Source organism: Lygodium microphyllum, chromosome 21 (assembly GCF_053477565.2).
Source record: "Lygodium microphyllum isolate KBCC chromosome 21, Lygodium_microphyllum_v1.1.10, whole genome shotgun sequence".
Lineage (NCBI taxonomy): Eukaryota > Viridiplantae > Streptophyta > Polypodiopsida > Schizaeales > Lygodiaceae > Lygodium > Lygodium microphyllum.
In genome coordinates, this window is record NC_141155.1 from 9,182,113 (window position 1) to 9,191,046 (window position 8,934).

The following is an 8,934-nucleotide window of genomic DNA, read 5'->3' on the forward strand; positions in this document are numbered from 1 at the left end:
AAACTGGCCGTCGGCCAATTGAGGTACATGCTATCATCCGAGTATTGAGATATGCCACCCGAGTATGCCAAATGGATGATAGTAGGCTCCCCAAACAGGCATGGGAAGCTAGCACACGCCTACAGAAAACATGGAAAAATAAAGTGCTTTCAACAGGATGGGTGCTGGATATGCGAAAATGGTTTAAAGGGTGGGCAATGGATAGATATCTAGATATGGCATCCGAAGATATATGCATGGACACATTTCAATCAGACCTCTTACGAGCGTACCAAGCAAAACATCAAAGCAAGGGAGCAAATGGCAAACTTGCTTATTACAGTGTGCATATCTATCCTTCATGTTGGGAATCCTACATGCAGGTAGAGGCACACGCGCAACCATACATAGCCAATCCACTCTCAATGGTATTTAGACAAAGTATTGCACAACTTCGAACTCGATCACACACTTTATTGATCGAGACAGAGCCAATCCACTCTCAATGGTATTTAGACAGAGTATTGCACGACTTCGAACTCGATCACACACTTTATTGATCGAGACAGGTGCATGGAGTGGACATGCAAGAGAGACGAGGTTATGCAAGCTGTGTGGACTACAAAGTGTAGAATCAAAGGAGCACATGATTATGACAGGCCCAACACATGCACACATATGTGCTGACTTTGATATCCCTTTATAGGGGCCACTTCACCAGTTTCTAACCACTACTCCTATATCGAAGTTAGGGGCTCTCATCACCCGCATGTTACACTTTCGGGAGAACCACGCTGCATAGATAATTTTTTCACCATAGCTACACTTTCCTACCACGGGGGAGGAGAATCATCGTATATGTGGAAAGGTCCCATGGGTCATAATTTGGCCTTCCGTGGATGATAATAAACTACTCTAATGTCTCTCTCTCTCTCTCTCTCTCTCTCTCACATGGATGAGTCTACATGGGCTGCAGATTGACAGACTACCCCCCTTTGATTATAGCCTGGATTGCCCTACACTTGACCTAAGTCGATCAGAGCTAAACCATGTGATCAGAGTAGACATACTGAAGTTAGATACGGAGAAGACCTGGATCTGACCCCCCTCCCCCCATGGCACGAGGATGGCACACTACCAGACCCACTTCCTTCAGGTATCTGAGGATGGTTTCATCACCCGACCCAATTACATGGACACACAGCTGCCTCATGGACTACGCACAGTTATTGGTCAGATCTGCACCTCATCCCACCACCTGAGGATTGAGACAGGCAGATGGGAGGGTATACAGACAGAAGAACGCATATGCCCACTATGCGACAGAGAGCCAGAGATAGAGGAACACTACATTTGCCGATGCACTGTATATTATGACATACGAGGTAGATACCACTGTCTGTTTCGAGAGGGTTTTGGACCCCTGAGACGGATCATGCAGTTTGAGGATCAGAGATGCTTGGGATTTTTCCTCTTGGAGCTCTAGAGGTGCAGAGCAACAATTCTACGGAGTAGGAGGCTCCCACAGCTCGACTCACATAAACAGAGAGCAGTCACTGACTTTTTCACTGATATACGACAGAGTATGGCAGATACCACTACTACTGCCACACAGCCTACAGGAGTACATCATCATTGGACCTCATCCTCTGTAGGTGTCCCTTTGGATAGAGCAGTGGCACTTAGCCGGTCTAGGCACCCACGTCCACCCGGACGAAGGCCTAGACATCCACACCACAGACAAATTAAAGCCATCATTGAGCGCCACAGGAGACAGATGCCGAGACGCCTCAGCCATGCAGAGATACACCTCCCTAGAGAACAGACATATCATTGATGGAGACTTTTCCTTTCTCTACTCTCACTTTCAGATTATTGACATGTTTCCCCTTTTATAGGACACTACTTCATTTCTTTTTCAGTCTTATAGGCATGTTTTTCATCTTTTTTCTCATTCCAGATGAGAAACACACCATCATTGTATGTACTGCTTTGGTCTCATAGGCCACATTGGCCTTTTAGAGACGTTAATATACTCTCTCTCTCTCTCTCTCTCTCTCTCTCTCTCTCTCTCTCTCTCTCTCTCTCTCTCTCTCTCTCTCTCTCTCTCTCTCTCTCTCTCTCTCTCTCTCTCTCCACATAAAGAACAATGTACAAAGGAAAGAGAGAAAAAAGGAGAAAATGGATTACCTCAAGGCTCAAAGATGGATGCTTGCTACCTTAAAGATCTTCTACATGACATTCCCCTTCTCCTTCCTCGCATTGCTACCAAGCATCGCTATAAGTTCATTCCCTTGTAGTGGTTAAATGGAGGCCAAACAATGCAAATCAAAGATTGTCATTTGCTTTATTCCTAAGACTTGTCATGAGGTTGTAACTATTTAGCTCATCTTAATAGATAGATTGTATTATTAGGATAAGTTAGGAAACTATGTGAGTATATTTTAGTCTAAATATTATTTTTATATTATAGATTTAATAATTGAATTCTACTTGAGTATGAATAATTTCTATGCAAGTTTATGCTATGTAATGTTATAATAATGTGTGTGTGTGTGTGTGTGTGTGTGTGTGTGTGTGTGTGTGTGTGTGTGTGTGTGTGTGTGTGTGTGTGTGTGTGTGTGTGTGTGTGTGTGTGTGTGTGTGTGTGTGTGTGTGTGTGTGTGTGTGTGTGTGTGTGTGTGTGTGTGTGTGTGTGTGTGTGTGTGTGTGTGTGTGTGTGTGTGTGTGTGTGTGTGTGTGTGTGTGTGTGTGTGTGTGTGTGTGTGTGTGTGTGTGTGTGTGTGTGTGTGTGTGTGTGTGTGTGTGTGTGTGTGTGAGATCATGATATTGTGTATTATTGAAAAATAGTAACTCATTTGTGAGTACATTATGTATTTTTATTCATGTAGATTATTATTAGATTGTTGACTATCAATAATATTGATTTATTTGATTAGATATATAATAATACCTTAAAATATTAGATTTACTATAAGCTTTTATTTTAAATCAAAATAATATTTCTTTCTGGAATGCGTTGTTAGTCCCTTTTTGGAAAGCTTTCAAAGCTTTCTTTATCAAAGCAACAAGATCGCATACAAACTAGAGAATAGGGCAAAAAGATAGTTTTATTATTTCTCACTCATCCCAAATTGGAATTCAAAGATTTCGAAGTCATTTGGGGGATTTTGGCACATTTTGGATGCAATGGTGATGTCAAAGAGTTGTGATTTAGCATGTAAAAATCTCTACAACCACTACAACCACCTTCAAGACTTTTGACATAAAACCATATTTTTGTTGCTATTTGTATTTCCTTTGCATGTACACATGAGATATGGATGTGAATAATTATGTAGCTTGGTTTTTGAATACTAGAGGATGACAAACCATGCCTTTGTTAAGGGAAAGATTGGGCCCTATGGTATGTTGTTTCTCTATTATTTTTTGTGTATTTCCTTTTATAGTTTATGAGTCATATATTTAAGTTGTGAGATGCTAGGTCCTCCATGTATTTTGCTTCACAATAGTCATATTCACTAGAATTAAGGTCCCTAGAATATGTATGGATTGTAGAGGGATTGTAGATAGTCTCAACTATATGAAATGGTTATATATGATTTCAATCAAGGCGAATACTTGCTCCCAAGGTGATGATTGGGCTTAAATGATGCAATCAAGGTGATCTGGAGGCTACAAATTTGAAGCGTTATTTTTACTCATAGGTGACTCGAGTATTGGTGATGGGGATGAGAGATGCAATATTTGTCTGTCAATTTAGCAAGTATAGGTGATCTATATACAGCCAAGGTGATTCTTTCACTGTTTGAGAAGTTCGTGGAGCCATTGAGGTGATACATTAGACACAAGAGATGTAGATCTTGATGTGACATGTGCAATTCAATACCCATAAACACAAAAATAAAACATATGCAATAGAATCAATTCAATCAAATTCTCTTCTTTAATTCAAAATTGCAATGAAAATATGTGATTGGAAGCATACACATTAAGAGCATATGTTGTGGCAAAAACCTACATGTGGATGATGCAAACAAATGCTCTATGGCTTTCTAGCTTGCAATTCCAATCACACCCATTAAGAGCATACGTTGTTGAAAAACCTATGTGTGGTTAATGTAAACATATGTTCTAAAGATTTTTGGATTGCAAAAATTTGTTTCTCTACCTCCTAGGATGTAGTCGACCTATGATTGTGGCTCTCAATGGTGTTCTATTCCATCAATCGATGTTTGGATGCAATTGTGGTATGTTACTTCTTCTTAGTTGAGGTGATCATAAAGTAGTCAAGGTAATCAGTGGGCACTTTTCTAGCCTTTTTTAATGATGGGCATCTCTTCATTATGTGGTGTGGTGGCTAGGTCTTGTGTTATGTTGCTAGATCTTTGCATGCTCATGCACTAGAGGTGATGCTTTAGTTCTAGGGAGGACAACAAATTTAATTGCTTTTTAGGATAATCAATGTGATTTTTGACCTTCTAGATGCTAGGGAGTGCCTTCCAAATGGTGATGTTGCTTTCGAATGGGGGATGAAATGTGGTCTATGCTATATTTTTGGAGTGAATGGATGCATTAGAGGTGATATGGAAGTGGTATGAGATGATTAGCATATCCAATCATGGTAATTATAGTCAATATAATTTTAGCCAAGGTGATGCTGATAACCTTGAGTGGCTTTGATGTGATCAAGTTAAGCTTATGACCACCTTGAGTGAGAATCATGGATTAGTGTCAGTTAATGATGGATTTTCACCTCTCAATCAATAAAAAACACATTCTTGATGCTTATGGTGATGTAGTCAATGTAATGATCACCTTTAGTGGAATTGACCTATGCTCATCTTGATCATGCTAACTTGATCAAGGTGATGCATCTCACTCAAAGTGAATATAATCTTGAGTAGATATATCCTAGTCTAAATATTGGATGTAAACAAAATGCAATTTGTATGAGTGGGGGGTTCAATCAAATTTATGGATATTACTAAAGGTGATCCAATCAAGATGATGTCCACCTCTTGAGTGGAGGTGATGGAGTGTCGTCAAGATAATGTCCAATGAAGGTGATATTGATCACCTTGAGTGGATATGGTGCTAAAGTACCTTGAGTGAAATGGGTTCAATCAACATGATGAGGCTTAGTCAAGGTAATGATTTCTTTGAGTGGATTTTAGTGGGTTATGATCACCTTGAGTGAATGTGGCTTAGTCAAGGTGGTGGAATGCATGGAGGTGAAGGATTCTAATCAAGGTTGTGACCACCTTGAGTGGTTGTTAGGGAAGGTGAGGATCATCTTGATCAAGGTGAAGATCAATCATCTTGATGGTCATTCAAAGACCACCTTGAGTAGAGGTGATGGATGGTAAGCAATCATCAAGGTGATGATCATCTTGTGTGGAATGAGTTAGTCAAGCTTGAGTGCATCTAGCTACCAATTAAGGTGATGTTAATGTTGATCAAGGCATAGACCACCTTGGGTGGTTTTGTGTATGGACTTGTGTCAATCAATGTGAACATCATCTTACGTGGATTCATGTAAGGTGTATTTAATTAGAGTAATGTGGTGGAGATGGTGGAGTAGAGGTGAAGCAATGAAAGTGTTTAGTTCATGGTAATTATAATAATTCAATGTGAAGTGTTAGTCAAGATGATGGGAAAAATAAGTCAAGGTGAACAATGCTCAAGTGCCTAGATTAGTTCCTTTGACCCAAAACCTCATGTTTGAGTGGAAATTCCTAAAATTGTTCCTTAGAGATGTTCCTTACAATAACAAATCAGTATTTAGTATGGTTTTTTAGCCCAAATTTGTGCGATTAAGGTAATGAAGAAAGTAGTCAACATGATTCTTCCAACTTATGTTTTGGGCTCCAAAACTCAAGCAATGTTTTTGAAAATTGCATTTTAGTTAGTTACTATCTAAAAAATGTTAGCAAGTCTATTTTCAACCCAAAAGTGTGTTGTGATGATTTTTAACACTAAAAAGTATCGAGTTGAGGTGATGGCTACTTCTAGTCAATGTGAATATATGAAGATGATTTGAGATACAAATAAGGTTTATGCCTTGGATCAACTATGATTTGCATCCTTTAGTTCCTAGATGCTAGCAATGACATTTTGCAATTTAATGGAATAGAAAATGATTTTTTAGAGTAAAAAATCTAGTAGTTAAGGTGATGATGATTATGCCCAAAGTGTTGACTTCAACCTTGTTTGACTATCTCGACACTCAATCCACTACTAGATCTTGATGCCTAGATACTAAGAATGTGATTTCCATACTCAAAATCAATAGAAATGAATCTTTTGAAATAAATTGTAGGAGTCGAGGTGATGAGAATATGCACTTTAGGTGATGTCAGAGGCCTTCTTATTTTGCTCAAGAAAGCACATAACCCTTCTAGTTGAACATTGGCATCAATCATTACAATCTATTGGATGAGAGAGCAAACAAAAAAAGACTCACACAAAGAAAAAGGAAAGGAACAATGAGCATTTCCATGTATATCAGAGTGCCACAAACACTACACCTAGGGGTCCTCAGGTTAGGCATGTCCGGTGGCCTTGGTCAGCTGGCTCTGTGCCTAACCCCCTAGCCCTTCCTACCCTCCCACTTCACACTTAGGGCACATCAAGGGCAGGGCACACCTAGGGAGTTTGTGTTCTTTAGATCTGTCTCCCTAAGTAACATCCATAGCACCTCCCCTATACACAAATTGGGTCCTCAAGTGTGGGACAACACCACATGCTTCCTTGAGGTTCGACCCAACTCCCAGTTTTACTAGCACCACAGACACCATGCAACATTGCACAGTGAGGTAGATGCACCCCTAGGTAGTGCTTTTTCTTTTTCTTTTTTCAGGTATACTCAACAATGGTGATCAACCACCACTGACATTGAAGGCCCCCACAACCTCATCAAATCTAATCTCAGCCTCCACAATCTAATCTCGATGTCAGTGAGCTCGATTATGTTACATCACGTGGTCAAAAGCACAAATAATGTCTCAAGAAGCCTTCGAGTGTACTTCTCCTTAACATCGACAATTTTTTCCACCCCATTGAACCCTTGCTTCATCCACACATTGCTACGAGGAACTAGACTAGTAGTCTTCTAACTACATAATATCTAAGTATGCACATGAACTCACATAATATATGCACCACAATCTATACACAGTTTGGGTCCTCAAGTGCATGATAACACTCTAAGCTTGCTCAGAGTTCACGACATGTCTCCCAAAGAGGAGAATAATAACATAAACTACTCTACTCTCTACTCATCCTCTATCAAGCCAATTCCATGCCAACATGGGCTTCCTACTCTAATCCACATGTGTTTCAAAAAGAGTCCTCAATCCTTTAGGAAAGATCAATCTCCTAGTTTGCCATTATAGTTTCCCTAAATTAGATGTGCATGTTTCGGATCAACCATGCCTTCTCTAATTAGTGAGCAAAATAGCTCAAAATAAAGATAAGTTGCAATCAACAATGCATTGTGCCCATGCAATAAATAAGTGCTATAGAGTGAATCTAATTAAGCCTATGATGCAAGATGAGATGCACTCAAGGTAGAGTCTCAAAATGTACAATGAGTATATCAAAAAATGATGATATGAATGGTTTTAAGCTCCTATTGCCTTTTGGATGAAATCTATTTGTAGTGCTTCCCACACCCAATAAGGTCAACGAACTATTTGATGAATGGTGAGATACTCCAAACTACATCACTGAGGTAAAGCACACTCTCCTAAGAAACTCCCTTAGTTTCCAAGAATAAGTTGATACAAAGGTAAGAGATTGATGGTATAAAAAGGACAAAATGACTCAATTAAGCTCATGATGGCCTCATCTTGCTAGCTGAACTAACATTGGCAAATGGGGATGGATGATCAAGTGATTATGTAAGCTAAAATGAAACCTAGAAGCTATTAATCAGGAAAGAAGTTGTTTAACATGAACTAAGTGCTACAATGCAATAACAAATCTTGAATACTTTGGAAACAATGATCAATGCTAATATAAACAATTTAAAAAAAGTGACCCAATTTTACCTCACATAAAGGAAAAACTAGGGCGGTATTGGTTGCAAACCTATGGCTCCACTCCTTGCCCAAGGTCAATACCAATGCCTAAAACTACCTAGGGTTGTCCAATGCAAAGATGATGCCTCAAAATTAATATAATGCTTGATGCTTGAGCTCATAAACAACCACCTTGATTTTGGGTCTATGTTGAGATACATATTTGCCGAGTTTTGAGACTAACAAATGGTCAAACAAGATAGGGATGATCCATTAAGTAAATCCATGTTGTCAAATAAAGAAAAGCCATGGAGATATTGGTTGTAGAACTATGGCTCCGGATAAAAAAGCATCAAGAAGTTAAAGAAGACACCTAGAGAAATCATGGTGAAGTTTTACCTTAAGGGGATGGAAAATGAGTGCACATGTTTATGACAATTCAAATTGCAATCACAAAGTAAGACAAGCTCTCAAGCCACTTAAGCTACAAAGGTTAAAGTTTGATGTCAAGCATTCCCAATTGCTCTGAGCAAGAGTGAGAGAGTTTGGGTGTGATATTGGGGGAGGCTTTCCCTCTTCTCTTCTCTTCTCTTATTCCCCTTCTTATTTCTCTTCTTCCTTATTGGTGGTGGTTGCAATTCAAAAGAGGAGATGGTAGCATGAAGCTTGCATGGAGTGCATACGAAGATAGTGAGGTTGATTAGAGCTACCCTTGATGGCTAGACTATGGCAAGAGCAACATCAAATAGTAAGTATGTTACAAACGGCTTCTTGAACCTTGTCTACTTTCTTTGATTATTGGTAGACAGTAGGTAGAGCACTAGATGGTTCAAAGATCAAGCTATGATGCATCTATGTGAGAGCTAGATTGAGATATTTATCTAGGAAGATGCTTGAAGGAATACACACTTTGCATTTCACAATAGTATTG